Here is a 17270-nt window from a genome sequence, read left to right as displayed (position 1 = left end):
GAAAAAAAATATGTTATAGCATCCTTTTCGATGAAATTTCCTCGTTCCTGACACTACGTCCTGAAAATTCTTGCAATGTTTCACTTTAAGGTATAACATATATACACTCAGGTAATCTTTTACCTTTTCTTTGTAGTAGAAAGATTTGTAATGATTGAAAGTCTGTGGAGGAATTGAAAGGGAAGACTGATGTTGGGAAATGATATTTATAAAGGTCCAAGAAATAATTGAAGTTATTGTACACATTCCTTGATGATGACGCTTTTTCACTGAAGCTGAACAAAGGATGAAATCAGGCAGAAAGTGACAAAGTCTTTTAAATCTTTCTTAGAATTACTGACAGAAAGATTTGTTGTGGAAGGGACCTCCCTAGTCCAAGGCCTTGTTCACAGCAGAGCTACCTCCAAACATGACCAGGTTACACATGGCCATCTTCAAGAGATTTTTGAACAACTGCAAGGGTGGAGATTCCCCAGGGTCTCTGGCCCTTCTGCCAGTCCTGCAATCCCCCAGGGTAATATTTTTTTTCCTTTTTTTCCATCAGAGCTTCCCTGTTTCCAGCTAAAACTCTTTCCCAGGTGTCCTTTGGCTGTGCACCTCCCTTAGTCTTGTCTCTTCCACCGCTGAGAAACATTTTCTCGATGAGGTCAGCTAATTTTAAATCCCACCACTAAAGATTACAGAATCATAGAATCACAGAATCACTAGGCTGGAAGACACATTTAAGATCATCAACTCCAACCCATGCCCTAACACCTCAACTCAGCCACAGCACTGAGTGCCACCTCCAGTCTTTTTTAAAATACCTCCAGGGATGGTGACTCCCTCACCTCGCTGGACAGACGATTACAATACTTTATCACTCTTTCTGTAAAAAACTTTTTCCTAACACTCAACCTAAATTTTCCTTGGTGCAGCTTGAGACTGTGTCCTCTCATTCTGTCAGTTGCTGCCTGGAGAAAGAGACCAACCCCACCTGGCTACAACCACCTTTAAGTTGTAAAGAGTGATAAGTTCACCCCTGAGTCTCCTTTTCTCCAGGCTAAACAACCCCAGATCCCTCAGTTGTTCCTCATAGGGCTTGTGTGCCAATGTTGTGTTGTCCACATACTCAAGGGTTTTCAAGACTTGATGGGATAAAGCCACCAGCAAACATAATTCACCTCACAGCTGTCCTGTGTTAGGCAGCTGACTGGACACAATGGCAACCAGAGGTTACTTCCAGCTTCAATTATCCACCAATCCTACAATCCTCCTGGCTCCCTGGATTATTCAAGCTCATCACATAAGGACCAAGACAGACAAATCCCAGTATTTCTTGAGCCATATTGCTCCTGAGGAATCTTGCTAGGAATAAAGATGATCAATGTCCCTTGTCCATCCCTTCTATTCAGCCTTGTCAGACCAATGCTGTCCTGGTGAGGATTTCTGCGCACTGACATTGACTCAATGAGTCTAATGAGCCCCTTTGCATTGTCCTTGCACTCAGCAATTAATGTGTCCCTGCAATTTGTCTCTCCTCAGTTTAGTGTTTGGGGCTTTCTTGGTCAATTTAGTTTTTTGGAGGGAAATTTTTCAGGATGTGGCTCTCCTGCTTTCAAGAGAGTAGAAATAGACTCATGTCCAACCACAAGTGCAAGAAAAAGAGAACTGAGAGGGCATCTGCGGATCTGTGGGATTTCAACACACAAGACGCTCTTCTGAGAAAGCCTGTGATAGTTGTTACAAACATCTGATTAGGATTGAAAGAAAAAGGAAAGAACACTGGAGTTACATGAGAGTGGTCCTTCTGTGGAAAAAACCCCAGTTCCAGGGTTTCTTTCCGGCCAAGTCACTTTTCGAGTGCTGTGTGTAGGGATAACTCAGGAAGAGTGAAGTTCAGCCCCAGGAACTCCTCCTGCTCAGCTGCTGGAGCCCAGGCTGCAGGGTCTCTGTCGAGGGCTGCTTTTCCTCATGGCACTGCCCAGGTTGCAGGAGCAGCCCATGCTGGCCTTGGCTGTGTGACCCAGGGACAGGCACACACGTATGAAAGGAAAGGACACGGAGAGGACCAACTGCACCGGCTGGCACACACCAGGGGCTGCCCTCAGCCACCCCACACTGACACTACCAGCACTCCCACAGAATGGAATGGAAGAGACGCAGCCCCACCTCCGTCCCCCTCTGCAGATCATCCACATGGAAGCCCTCTTGTGAAGACCTGCACACCCTCACTCTCCACAGCCACAAGCACCTTCATAGGTGCTTCCAACAGGACTGAGAGCCCTCAGCCTGTCCAGTCTTGTACCTGGCTCTGGTATCTCTGACCAAAGGACACTTTGGTGCCTCCTTCTCCCTGGCCAGTGCAGCTTGGTGCCTGCAGCTGGCCCACACACACACCACACACTGTTCTCATTGGTGTTCTGGCAGTTGTGGGTGCCTTGAATCCCAGCATGAATCTCCTGCCTGTCTGAAACCCCTGTCTATATCCATGTCCTACTTTCTGGCTGCTCTAGCTCAAACTTTGCTGGAAAATCACACCATCATAACTTCTCTTGAACCGAAAATATCTTTATTTGATAAAGTACATGAAACAGGCCGTCCATACCATGAAAGGTATGTTCCACATACCCTTACAAGCTTGTCTTCCCACACTTTAAATTTCACAAGTGCTGGAAGCCTATGGAGCAATATGTGTCTTAGCAGGACAGAAGGACACACCTGTAGAGCTGGTGAATGAAGGAGGAGAGACATCAAGGCTCCACAGAACAATCCATTGGGGTTTGGCCCCATGCAGGACCCATGCCTCTTCAATCTGGTCGTGCAAACCTCATGCCCTGTAGCAGCCTCTCTGTCATGTGTCACTGCCTCTGTCATAGCTGAGATGTTAATGCAGGTCCAGCCATGGCTTCCCTGGCAAAGCACCACACACTGCTCTGTGCCACGCAGTGCTCAAAGCTTGGGGAGGACACTTAGACCCAACATGACCACCCAGAGACCCAGGTCTCAGAGTTCTCTCTAACTTTTCCCTAGCTTCTGTTTGTGATAGTGGTTGGGCTGCTGCAGACAGTTTCTACTGAGCAGACATCATAGTGTCTTTCAACAGACATGCAAGCAGAAATTAAAAACTAATCAAAGAAACAGAGAATTCATCTTCACATCCTGTTACTTTTGTGCTAAAAATTCATTTTATGCAAATGTAGGTTTTAATGAGAATTGAAAGTGACAACATAAAACATTTTGTGAAAATATAAACCAGAAATATTTAAAACAACTTACAAACCAACAAGGGTTCAGAGTTGACTCTGGGAAGTGCTTTAGTGATGACTTTGTAACGTTGTCCAGAATGCTTGTGAGTTAATTTCAAAACCAGCAGAGAGGAAGCACAGCCGCCAGTAGCATGATCCTGTAAAGTAAGTTCCTACTGATAAGTGACCAAAGGCAGATATATAAAAATTCAGAAATTGAGCTGATTCTGCAGTTTATTGTTAGTTTAATTCAATTCAGTAACTCATTAGATGGTGTTTTAGGTGCTTGGAAATTGGTCAGGAGCCCCAGAGCAGAACAAGTCATATCAAAGCGCCTTGAAAGACAGTGACCAGTGACAGGATGGGCAGAGTCCTGGGGACACACACTACAGAATTCCTGGCAGAAGAGTTTATGGGATTCTGTCTTCTGCAAAGCAGAGTTCCAGTAGGAGTCAGTGAGAGCATAGTGTGGCATTTGGGAAAACCAATAACTTGATGTAGGAAATAATTTGTACCAATCTGGAGAAGAAAATAAAAGAGGATGTGGAAATGAGGAGAAACAATACTGGTGGTCAACAGACAGCAATGGAAAAAACTGATAGAGGAAAAACATTTAAAAGAAATATTTATCTGAAGCATTTACTTCAGCCTGAATTGGAAAAATGTTTAGTCATATTTAACATAATTAGATTGCTGCTTGACATGTTTGTGAAAGAAGCATGTCTAACCAGATTTGAGTGTTTAATTTCAAAACTGAAAGTATAAAACACTATTTAAAATAAAACTGTATTGAGTGCAAAATAAATGTCAGCAAATATTTATGTTTCTTTTGCCTTGCTTCTGCTTTAAAGTTCTGACTATGAAGCTGGTTTTACACCATGCCAGAAGGTCTCTCTTTACATCCGGTTTCTGGGTTCTACACTGTCACCTTCTTTCTGCTTTTGAGACAGCAGTATTGATGGTTTTGATTATTATTGATAGTACCACATACCTCTATTACTGTACATAAATATGTGATTACATATGTGACAGAATCAGAGAGTGGTTTGGGCTGCAAGGGACCCTAAAGAATGCTTCGAGGGATGGGGCATCCACACCTTCAGAGGGCTGAACATGAGCCAGCTGTGCCCAGGGGGCCAAGAAGGTCTGTGGCACCTGGCCAGTACCAGCAATAGTGTATCCAGCAGGATCAGGGCAGAGATTGTCCCACTGTACTCAGCACTGGTGAGGCCACACCTGGAATCCTGTGCTCATTTTGGGTCCCTCACTGCAAGAAAGACATTGAGGGGATGCAGCAAGTCCAGAGGAGGGCAACAAGGCTGGTGAAGGGTCTGGAGCACAGGTCTGATGAGGTGCAGCTGAGGGAACTGGGGGTGTTTATCCCAGAGAAAAGGAGGCTTAGGGCAGATATGTTTTCTCTTGATAATACGTGAAAGGAGTTTGTGGCAAGGTAGGGGTTTGTCTCTTCTCCAGGTAATTAGTGGTGGGACATGGGGAAATGGCCTTCAGTTGTACATGGGGAGGTTCAGGCTGGATAGTAGGAAACATTTCTTTAGAGGAAGAGTAATTAAGTTTTGGAATGGGCCGCCCAGGGAAGTGGTCAGGTCACCATCATTGGAAGTGCTGAAAACACAGGTAGAAGTGACATTTGTAGTATGGTTTAATGGGCATGGTGGCATTCAGTCAAAGGTTGGATCTTGGAGGCCTTTCCACCATTAATGATACTGTGATCCTAAGAAGAGAAAAAAAAAAAAGGAAAAAAAAAAGCTACATAAATGCCCTCTATGCTACCTGGATAATTCCCAACAAAACTCTTAATAAACTAAAGTTGTGTATTAGCTATGCTTCTCAGAAAAGCAAAAACGTAAACTCCGACAGACAGAAACATTCTACAGCTTGTGTCACAAACTATTTTGATACCTTCATATTACTGTGATTCCATTTTCTTCTGGAGGAGAAGGACAAACAGGAATGGAACTTCCCCCATTTCATAAAGTCACTTATGCTCCAAGGGACTTTTGAACAAGAGGAAGAAGACGTCTGATTGTAGGACCATAGAAAGCAAAATACAATGGATAATGAGTTTTGATCCCTGGGGGTAATATTGGACGGTTTCAGTTCCGTTGACTGGGGTGCTTTGCAAGACTTCTGTGCAAGTATAAATGGAGGTAGACGAGAAGCCCATCACAACCAGCCCTGCACTGGAGGAATTGCCCTCAGCTCTCCCCAGCCCTGCAGCTGACATCAAGGTAAGAGGCACACTTTGTACAGGACACCTGGAAGGGTTTCTGGGGCACCTGCTGGCAAATGCAGGGAAGGGAAGGAGGCTTTAGTGTTGGGGTGAGAGTTGCAGCACAGACGGGAGGGTCTGCTGTGTGCATGTGCACAGACTGAACCCATGTTTAGGGGAGGAGGAGATGGCTGCTGCAGGACAGACAAACCTCAGCAAGGGAGAGGGTGGAGGGGGCCAGCGATACACAATTGTGAGGGGTGAATGTGAGAGTATTTTACAACTTACTCTTGGGAATACACCTGAACCAACACACACATCATGACCTCAACTTTTCCAGCTACTTCTATGTTTATTGTTTGTTCAAAATGTTGTATTTTTCCTTTTTCTCTTTTTCCCTCCTGGGTGTCCATCGTTTTGTTTCAAGGTCCAAAAGGCTTCTTACAAGCGTTGCTTGTTTTCTGTCTTCATTTTGTGCAGGCTGTCATCCAGCTCCTAGAGGAAGAAATTCAAATCCTAGAAGTCCTACTGAGATGGGAAGAATCATCCTTTATGAGCGTACCAACTTCCAGGGTTTGTCCAAAGAATTCACCTCTGATATTGCCAATCTAAGAGATGCAGATTGGAATGATCTTGCTTCCTCAGCTAAAGTAATTGGCCAGCCTTGGGTGCTTTATGAGCACTCAAACTATGAAGGCCGATTTCTGGTACTTGAGGAAGGAGACCATGCCTTTTTTCCATCAAGGATGGCTAAGACGATCAGTTCTTTGCAGATGATCACTGATGACCTGAGCAATCCTGAGATCACTCTCTATGCGGATCCCAACTACCAAGGGAAGAGCAGGGTAGTAAGAGAAGCAACCAACCTGGCTGCAGGACATGACAATGACATCATGTCTTCCCACAAAGTCCAGAGAGGTGCCTGGCTGCTGTGTGAAAACAGTGATGGAAGTGGAATTCAATACCTTGCTCGAGAACGCGAAAACTTTCCAAATTACAAGGCAATCAAGTTCGATAACAAGCTTTCTTTCCTGCGTCCCCTTCGTGCTGGCCGTTCTTACTAGAATGCAAACCCTCCAAAATTGAGGAAAGATGCAGCCCTGGCAAGAAATTTGAGACCTAGATGTCTGCCTCTGCTTTTGTCACATTCTTTGTGATTTTTTTAAAATGCCCTTGTGATACCATGGCTTCTGCTATTGTCTCTAATCCATTTTGTGTTGGCGCCATTAAAGAAGCTTTTGCAAGCAACAGTGGGTCTGTTTTATGTACTATTTAGTGTAGATAAACATTGCCCTTTCATGGTGAGATGTCTCTGTGTATCCAGGGAATGTTTCACGCAGTCACTTTGAGGCTTTTTTCAGGCATGTCTCCTGTAAGATTTTATCTCACTCCAGTTTCACTATTCAGTAACAGTGGGTTCAGGCTTGGCTCAACCAGAGCTGAAGTCTTGGTGGGCATGTTGATTATTGCTGTGATCCTGTCCTGTTGCCTGTTCCTAAATATCACATATTTGATTGCATCTCAAGACATTGATCATACTGATCAAATTACAGCCTTTTACTGCCCAAATTACATAATCAAACAGACTGTTTTCATAAATTTGAATTGACTGAATGCTTGATCCCAGTGGTAAAACTTGTCTGATTTTTTTAAAGAGCTGCCTCACTTTCAATACAGTTATTGATGCTTCCTTTAATTTCTTCTTGGTTTTCTTTGTCAGAGTATTTCTCTCCCTTATGCTGCCGTGTTTTCTTGGTAGGGCCTTACTTGACCTTTGGATTCAACAGAGCAATACTATGGCAAAACTTAAATGAGATTCTCCATCCTGGTAAATCAAATCTCAAAAACTGCAAAGCATATTGCTGACAAAAGCAGTAATGAGAGACCTTCTTTCAGAGATCTGTAGAGGTCATCAGGAAAATAAATGTGACATAGTCAAATGTGCACAGCTGCAGCAGATTATTCTTTAAGGAATTCCCCTCCTTGGAGCAAACTTGCCCTTGTCATTTGTGTGGTCCCAAAGCCCTGCTCCTGTTCACACAGTCCCATGGATTAACAGAGTGCAGTTCACCTAGGTAAACACCATCAGCCCCAGCACAGACTCATCACGGATCCCCCAGGCCCCTGGCCTGTTTATGATCTCTATGCCCCAGAGGCAAGTGCATTTAAACTAGACCTGGTGCTGTGAGACACCCTTACGGTGCAATGTGACCTGAGGGGATGTTGTGGTTTGTCACTGGCCAAACACCAGGCACCCACAAAAGCCACTCACTCAACTTCCCCTGCTACACCTGGACTGAGGAAAGAAACATTTAACAAAGGGTTCATTAGCTGAGATAAGGACCAGGAGGAAACACTCCAAGGGCAAAACAGGCTCAACTTAGAGGTACAAAGTGAGTTTATTACTCACAACATCAGAGCAGGATAATGAGAAATAAAATAAGCTCTCAAGAACACCTTTTCCCTCCCAGCCCCTCTGTCCCACTGACAGTGCAGGGAGAGAGGGGGTGGGGGTTTGGTCAGTTCCCAAGGTTTTCTTCCTCTATGCAGGGAGACAAGTTGTTTCCCTGTGAGATCGTGGGGTCCCTCCCACAGGAGAAAATTCTCTGTGAACTTCTCCAGTGTGGTTCCAATTCACGAGCAGCAGTCCTCCCAAAACTGCTGTGGCATGAGTCACTCTCCCACGGTGTGCAGTCCTCCAAGGACAAGTTGCTCTGGCCTGGAAGCAAGGCCCCCTCTCTCCATCGAGTCTCCCACTGGATCACAGCCTCCTCCAGGTGTCCACCCACTCTGGCATGGGTACCTTCCCCACGGAGTGTGGGTGGATCTCTGCATTCTCCATGGGCTGCAGGGGCACAGCTGCTTCACTGTGGTCATCACCATGGCCTGCAGAGGAATCTCAGCTCTGGCGCCCAGTGCAGCTCCTGCCCTCCTTCTCCACTGACCTTGGTGTCTCCATGTTGTTTCCCTCACATGTCCTCACCTGCTCCTCTTCTCTATCTGGAATTAAAACTGCACCCCCACCTTTATTTTTGTTTCTTCTTAAATATGTTATCACAGAGGTGCTACCAACATCTCTAATGGCCCCGCTTTGGCCAGCAGCATGTCCATCTTCAGAGCTATCAAGGAGTGACTCTGCTGGATGTGGTGGAAGCTTCCAGCAGCTTCTCACAGAAGCCACCTCTGTGGCCCCCTCACTACCAAAAACCAGGCCATGCAAAGCCAAGACAGGGGAATAAAGCAGCTTATTGATCTGGAGCAGTTCCCAGTGTAGTGACACCCGGGCCCAAGGAGAACGCAGATTGAGGTGGAATTAGCAGCAGCATAAGGTGGAATGAGCTGTTGCACATGTGCACCACCAGACCTCACAAATCTGACAGAGTGATAAACAAGGCAGCAAAACCCAGTCAAATATCTTTGAAAAGGCTGGGAACAAACTCTCTATCGGTATCAGTCAAGCCATGGCCTACCAGCCAGGCTCTTCCTCACAGGAAATCACAGCAAAAGTATACCAGAGGAGAATCTCTAGCATGTTTAAGAGATGACCAGTGACAGGAAGGCATGTGTCTACTTGTCACTTTATGCTCCCCCTCTTCCTGTGCTCACTCAGCAACCAAGGGCAGGAAACACTAATAGAGTTAGTGACCACCAAGTGTACAGAGCAGACCACAGGTGATGAACTGTTGTTGAGAATCCTGTACTCGGCACGTCTTCTCTTGCAAATGCCCATGACACATCAGATGGATTCACGGCCTTGAAAACATCTCCAACACCATCTTTCAGGAGGTGTGAGTGACAGGAATACACTGGAAAACCACTGTTGCCTGGGAAGAAGTGCTGACTGTTGAATATGGGAAGTAAAACTGCTGCCTTAGGAGATCAAGATGAATGAGGAAGACAAAGGCAAGGGTACCTTGGCTAAATAAGTGTGTAACCAATAGAATCATAGACTTACAGAATGGTTTGGGTTGGAAGGTTCCTTTAAGAATCCTCTAGTCCATGGGCAGGAATACCTTTCACTAAATCATGTTGCTCAGTGCCCCATTCAACTCTGTCTTGAATACTTCCAAGGAAATGGCATCCACAGCTTCTCTGGGCAACATATTCCAGTGAGTCACCATCTCACCGAAAAGCATTTCTTCCTAATACCTAATCTAAACCTGCCCTCTGTCAGTTTAAAGCCATTACACCTTGTTCCATCATTACATGTTCTTTTAAAAAGTCCCTTTTCAGTTTTCCTGTAGTCCCTTTAGGTACTGAAAGGTTCTGTAAGGTCTCCCCAAAGCTGCCTCTTCTCCAGGCTGATCAGCCCAAACTGTATTGGCTTATTTTCTTGGTGGAGGTGCTCCAGCTCTCTGACCATCTTCATGGCCTCTTCTGGACCCCCTCCAACAGGTCTATGTTCTTCTTATGTTGAGGGTCCCAGAGCTGAATGCAGCACTTCACTCCAAGTGGAGTTTCATCAGAGTGGAATAGAGGGGCAGAATCTCCTCCCTTGTCCTGCTGGCCACACTGCTTTTGATGCAGCCCAGGGCATGTTTGGCTTTCTGGGCTCTGAAAGCTCACTGCCAACTCACATTGAGCTTCTTGTCAGCCAACACCCCCAAGTCCTTCCCTGAACAACTGCTCTTAGTCCATTTTTTGCCCAGCCCATGTTTGTGCTTGGGATTGTCTCGACTCACAGGCTGATGTTGCACTTGGCCTTGTTGAACTTTATGAGACCCACCACTCCAGCCTGGCAAGACCCCTCTGGATGGCATCCCTTCCCTCCAGCATCTTGACAGCATTGCAGATCTCTGCGTTATCAGCAAACTGACTGAGGGTGCACCCAATCCCACTGTCCATGTTGCCAGCAAAGGTGTAAAACAGCCTAGTCCCAATACCAACCCCTGAAAAACACTGCTCATCACTGGTCTCTATGTGGACATTAAGTCATTGACCACAACACTTTGAGCGTGACCATTCAGCCAGACCCTTATGCATTGGAGCAATCCACCCACCAAATTCATGTCTCTCTAGTTTAGAGATAAGGATGTCATGCTGTACAGCTTCAAATGCTTTGCATAAGCAAAGTAGATAATATCAAACACTCTTCCCCTATCCACCAATGCTGCAACCCTGTTGTAGAAATATTTTTGTTGATATAGACATATTTATTTATAAACATAGCATTTTCATTTTACTCTGGAAATAGCTTACCATAAAAGGGATAACCTTAGGGATAACAATCTACAACTGGTACAAGGCATGTTCACCTTTATTTAACACTGAAAGTTGGTTATATCACAAATTTTCCCAGCCCCTGTTTCAGGCTGGTCTAATCATCCATAACACACTTTCCATAGCTTGCTGAAATAAATACATTTTCTTTTCAGCAGGCAGTCCTGTGGTGTGGCAGGTCAGCCTTTCCAAACCCTTAAAATCCTTTTTTTTTTTAGTGTGAGAAGTGGGAAGGCAGGTCTCCTTGCACAGCTTGGGGAGTTGCAGGGCGGGGGGACACAGATGGGATCCGGGTAGGACCCCTGGGCATAGTCATTGGTACAGCCATTTGGCTGGAGGTGGTTCTGCTCCTCAAGTGCTGCTCACTTTAATTTCCCCTGATATTACCTGGAGCTCCCACCCAGATGTTTTGTACTTGTCAGCACTACTTCATCCTGTCATGTCTGGATCCCGTGGAAAACTTGCTTAGGTCAAGCCTGAAAATAGCAGGGAGCTCAGCAGGGTCTGAACTTTGAGGGTTGGAACTAGATGGTTTTTAAGATCCTTTTCAACTCAAACCATTCTGTGATTCTGTAAGCCAGGGTGGGGAATAAGGCCATTCAGGGTTGCTTGAGCTCTGCTGCCATCCTCTGGAGAGGGACAGGGTGCAGCTCTTGTGAGCTGACCCAAAATGGGCTTCCTCTGTATGGCTGGGTGGGTTTGCTGCTAGTAACAAAACTTGGCCTTAATTTGGGCCATGAGGAGGGAAAGGGACACTGCGGATGGTGGCTCTGACTGGAAAGATGTGGGCAACAAAGCTGGTACCAGTGTGTCTGAGGAGCTGGTTGCCATCATGTGCAAAAGCCTTCTGCCTTTGGCCCCAGGGCAGGAGTGCCAGCAGCAAGAGGGTTTCAGAGAAAGAGGAAATATTTTAAAACTAGAAACTCCTTTTACTCATAGTCCTTGCAAGAGCAGTTAAAATGCACACCAAACATGTCAAGAATATAGCTATATGCACGGCTGATGTAATTAATCCTTAGCTTGGATTATTACTTGCAGAATATAGGGCCATTATCAGATGATTGTGGTCACTACAGCCTGAATATCTGCTTCCTAGAAAAATAAATTACAACAATCACTAATATCATGGTGATTTATTTTTGTTTTTTGTCTGTTGTTGTTGTTGTTGGTTTTTTTACTGTGTTCCTGGATAGCCTAAAAAGAATGGGAAGGAGAGGGGATGGTAGGGTCTTTATTGGTTAGATTTTTTAAAATCCATCCTTGCAGTATTTGAAGAAAACTGCTATACTTGCCTGGAATTTCATCAGAACTCTCTATTGCACTGTCATTACAATTAACAAGACGTCAAGGACTGAAACTAAGCAAAGATGACATGGTCTGAACTTCAATCTACCATTGGATAAGGCTCTCACCTGACAGTGAATGAATATGACAGGAATATAAAGGACTGGTGATGGAAATAGCTCCCAGTCAAGCTGGGAAGGGAACCATGTTAAGATATCCTCTGTGTGAGAAGCCAGAGCTGTAAGCATAAGTAAGAGTTCATTTATCATTTATCATGATATATTTATCAGTTGTTCACGGATATCTGTGTCATCAAATTGTTGGTGCATTATTCAGAAATTCTGCTTCAAGTGGGACTATCCTCAACACCACATCAGCTCACTGTTATTTCATCTGGCCAAGTGTTAAAAATATTGATGAAGAAGTCACTATCTCACGCCTGGTCTGGTGCTGCACTGACTCCTAGCAAAAAAATTCCTCTCAATGCCGTGTCCAAACCTCTCAAATCACAGCTTGTGTCCGGACAGTTATGAAGATGGATGAAGATGTGCAAACACCAAAAGGGTGAGATTGTTGAGTGACGTATTTACTGAGATCATGGTGAGCACAGCTGGTGGAAGCCTGTGTGTAAACACTGACCTTGTGTGTGGGCTGTCCACATCACAGTAATGCATTGTTTTAGTTAAGGACTTCCTACACTATTTATGGCTAGGTAGGTGCAGCTTTCTGGCTCCTCCTAAGAGAGGTACAAAGTGTAGAAAAGATATCTCCTTCAGCAACTCAGGAAGACAGGACTCCCCTGGGTTTTTTCATGTTCCTAACTGAGGTAACTGTGTTTTAAACACAACGGGATGAGATCAGGAAAGCCAAGGCACAGCTACATCTTAATTTAGAAAGAATAACAAGAAGGACATTGACCAGAAAAGAAAGATCAAACACAATGTCGTATCTCACCCCCCTCCCACAATAAATAAGACAGGAGAAATGGTGACAACTGATATGAAGAAGGCTAAGGTACTCAACAATTAATTTTTTGCCTCAGTTCCCTCTTCCCACATCTCTGAAACTTCTGAAACTCATGACAGGTACAGGGGGAATGAAGTCTCTCCCATCATCAGAAAAGATCAGGGTAAAGACCAACTAAGGAACCTGAGAGTAGCATGGCTGAGAAGGAATTTGGAATAGTGGTGGATGAAAAGCTAGTCATGAGCTGACAATGAGCACTTGCAGCCCAGAAAGCCAACTGTATCCTGGGCTGCATCCAAAGCAATGTGGCCAGCAGGTCATGGGGGGTGATTCTGCCCCTCTACTCAGCTCTCAAGAAACTCCACATGGAGTGCTGTGTCCAGCTCTGGAGTCCAGCACAGGAAAAATATGGACCTGCTGTAATGAGTCCAGAGGAGGGCCACAAAAATGGTCAGAGGTCTGGAACAGTTCTGCTATGAAGAAAATCTGAGGCACTTTTGGTGGTTCTGCCTGGAGGAGCGAGGACTCTGGAGAGATCTTACTGGGACCTTTCAACATATAAGAAGTGTTTATAAGAAAGATAGAAAGAGACATTTTTTACCATGACCTGTAGTGTAAGGACAAGGTGCAGTGGTTTCACAGAAAGAGAATACATTTAGATGGGATATACAGAAGATATAAGGTATCTTTTACAATGGAGGCAGTGAAGCATGGGACAGTGCTGCCCAGAAAAGCTGTGGATGCCCCATCCCTGGAAGCATTCAAACCTGTGTTGGATGGAGCTTTGAACAACCTGCTCTAGTGGAAGATTCCCTGCCTATGGCAGGGGGTTGGAACTAGATGATCTTTGAACCTCCCTTCCATCCCAAACTATCCTCTATGATTCAGTGTTCAGAACTCACCTGGACAAAGCCTCAAGGAACTTAGCCTAACTAGAGTTAGCCCTGCTGTCAGCAGGACATTGGGCTAGAGGCCTTCAGTGGTGGCTCCTTATGTTTTTCTGCAAATCTGGTTTGTTTTTTTGGTTTTTTTTTTGCCTTTATGAAAGGGATTTTTCATTGCTTTTTACATGGCAAAATATAATAAGGTCCTGCAAAAGCTGCAAGAAAAAGAGAACTGAGATAATGTCTGCTGATCTGTAAGACTTGTAGGATTTTAATAAACAAGATGCTCTTCCAAGAAAGCCCTGGTAGCTCCTGCAAGCAGCTAATCAGCAGCAAGGAACTAAAGGGTAAAAATATATCATAGAAGAAGGGAAGAAAGAGCAAAGAACAGTAAAATTACACAAGCTCTTTCTTCTGCAGGGAAACACCAGTTCCAGAGTTCTGTTTTAGCCAAGTCACTTTTCAAGTGCTGTGTGTAGGGATAGTTCAGGATGAGCAGAGTTCAGCCCCAGGAACTCCTCCTGCTCAGCTGCTGGAACCCAGACTGCAGGGTCTCTGTAGAGGGCTGCTTTTCCTAGTGCCACTGCCCAGGTTGCAGGAGCAGCCCGTGCTGGGCTTGGCTGTGTGAGCCAGGGAGAGGCACGCATATGTGCAAGGAAAGGACACGGAGAGGGCCAACTGCACCGGCTGGCACACACCAGGGGCTGCCCTCAGCCACCCCACACTGACACTACCAGCACTCCCATGAAACAAGTGTAGACAGCCAAGTTCTTCATCTGAATGCAATGTAATTACAGCACTGCAGAGTTGCGACACCAAGGACAACGTTCATGTGTTTTGTGGTGGTGGCTGAGTTACTTACCAGTTCTATTGCCATCCTCAGTCTGTTTTCAAGTTTCACTGGGTAGAAAAAGCTGCTGTTTACAGTTTTAAGTAACATCCTTTCAAAGCCATTCCTGGACTGAACAGAATCTCAAAAAATTCAGCATAAGAGAGGAAATTGTTTCTGGGTGGAGATGTAAATGCTGGTATAATGCTGTCAGTACATCAGACATCACAGACACAGCTGATCACAGGGAAATATTTCTGCTTTTGTCTTATTATCTCAATTTCCAGACTTTTGTTTTCTTCCTCAGTGTAGTGGAAAGTGCTTTTAGCCCATTTATCTGCCTGGATGTCAGTACACTGTTCAGACTACTGACCTTCTAATGCAACAGGGCTGTCAAAAATCATGTTTTCCCACAGTTTTTCTCCTCTAAAGAAATACTCCATGAGACAAGTTACTCCCACTTTTGACTAGGGCCTAATGTTGTGGGACGATGAAAAATCTCTATTACCAGTGACTTCACTTTTTTCAGGGTGGCCTTATGCCCTTTTTACTTTCCTGGCATGTGTAACTTATTGACAAGCAGAGCTGTATTTTCCATCTTGCATTCCACCTGCCATCCAGACATTTCCATTGCTCTGCAGTCCTCAATTTTTGTGCATAAAATGGGTATTAATAAGTCTAATATGAACGCCTGAAAAGAAAAATCTGTAGGAAGGTTGATGTCTGGGAAAGCAACTGTGCTTCTAGGAATAGTCATAGAGCTTCCAAAATGAGATTTGTGGTTTCTCCAAGCCATAGTAGTGATTTGAGAAAATATGGATATTTTTTCTCCATCTTGGGTAAAAGCTGGGTAAAGCCTTAGTTTGGAGCATCTTGAAATAAAAGTTTAATTCTTAGACACAGCAATATGAATTGCTTAATTCCAGTTAAGTTGTTCTGATTTTAGTGTCCAGTGGTAGTGTTGAGAAACACATATCAAAATTCCTATCTCAGTGACCTAACTTATGCAACATTAATATTGTTTCAAATTTTAGACAGCAAAAGGCTCCTCTTCTCATCCAAGCCTAGAACAAATAAAATCAGTTTTTAAGAAGATGCAAATACTGAAGAGTTTCATCGGATATTTCCAGCTGGCATTTAATACATTAATGAATTTTCGTATCTGCAGTCCATCTGAACTGTCTGCTCTGGTACTCTGAAGATGTAACCTCGGTGAAGTAAAAGCTGTGAATGAGAGAGATATGATGAGCTCATGAGGGGAGGGATGGAAGCAAACACACACAAAAAAATATAAACAAAGTTTTGCTATGTGTCTGCCAGAAAGAGAAGACATTTGTCATGCACAGACTCAGTTGCAGTGGGTCCTCCATCCATCTGTATGGAAACCAAGATGGAAGTGAGGATATACTGGAGGCTGAACTCAATTTCACTGCTCAGCTCCTCACTAGCAGCTCAGCACAAGCCACCAGCAATGCAATAGCAAACAGGCTCTGCCTGCTGAGCACTTGCCTCATACCACAGAAGACAGTGGATTTCCATTTCAGTACCAGCTCAAATGCAGTTGCCTAGCACAGAAAGACTGCTGGCTAATGAGCACAGCAGCTTAAAGGAAGGCAGTGCATTTACATGGTCCTTACTGCAAAGGTCTTCTGTGCCTCTGCTCCTTCATATCTATCACCTTGTGCCTTTGTGCAAAAAAAAAAAAGAGTAAAGAAGGCCACTCCATGTTTATGCTGTGATAAGAGGCTGTTTCCAAGATTGTCTTGATGCACTGATCTTGTTTTTCCTCCTTCCTGTCCTGTTTCCTTTTGCCCCTCTACTTCCAATCCCAAATACCAGAGGTTTATATTACAGCTCCATTAAAACAACAGTAATGGTCAGTAGCTGTAAATCACATCTCAGGGGATTCTGGTTGGAAATTCGGAAAATTTTTCACCAACAGGCAGGTGAGCAATGGAACTGACATGCAGAGTGGTGAAGGAGTCTCCAGCCTCGGAAGCTCCCAGAACTCTGTAAGAAAAGTCTATCATGATGGGATGCAGTGTTAGTGATATTCTGGCTCTGAGCAGGAGGCTGGGTGTTCCAGGCTGGTTTCTCCTGTTTCTGTGATTCAGTGAAGACCTTTTGTGGCACTGGAGAATGTTTTGGTATCACATCCACTTGATGCAGTTTCATTACATTTCCATTCATCAGCCTGAAAGAGCTGCCGAGCACTTAGCTTGGTTTGTTGCTCAGGCTGTCTTCAACCTATGTTCCCTAATCAGTGAAAATTAGGTTTTGCTAATAAAAGAAAGTTGCTAAAACTGAATATGGAGGAAGCTTGTCTCAGTGTCTGAATATAAAGGAAAAGGCATAAATATGCAGATCAGCTAGCATGTGCTCTAACAAGCAACTTATTTCAGAATAAAAGCCTTACACCAAGTGGATCCATGAGACTGGAAATCATTAGGGGCACCAGAAGTACCAGGCTTTAGATCACCCATCCAAGACCTCGATCTGTTGTACTGGTCAACCAACATGTAAATATGAGTGTGGTCTTTTGATAACTCTAGGTGTGCTCACAGTTGCCCAGCTCAGGACAGCGTTCAGGACTGACAACTGAAGGGCTTTTTGCCACAATAAAATAACTT

General features: G+C 44.6%; 1 long non-coding RNA gene across 1 annotated transcript; it reads left to right on the top strand.

Moving 5' to 3' along the window:
• Positions 1–5338: 5338 nt before the first annotated feature.
• LOC136284919 (uncharacterized) lies at positions 5339–6705 on the top strand. The gene is made up of 2 exons (XR_010719323.1): positions 5339–5476; positions 5938–6705. It is a non-coding gene; the product is annotated as an uncharacterized lncRNA (long non-coding RNA).
• The last annotated feature ends 10565 nt before the right edge of the window (positions 6706–17270 follow it).

This window comes from Chamaea fasciata, unplaced genomic scaffold (assembly GCF_029207755.1).
Source record: "Chamaea fasciata isolate MVZ Bird 193981 ecotype frontalis unplaced genomic scaffold, bChaFas1.0.hap1 SCAF_2, whole genome shotgun sequence".
NCBI classification, from domain to species: Eukaryota; Metazoa; Chordata; class Aves; order Passeriformes; family Sylviidae; genus Chamaea; species Chamaea fasciata.
This window is presented reverse-complemented; position numbering and strand designations above follow the sequence as displayed.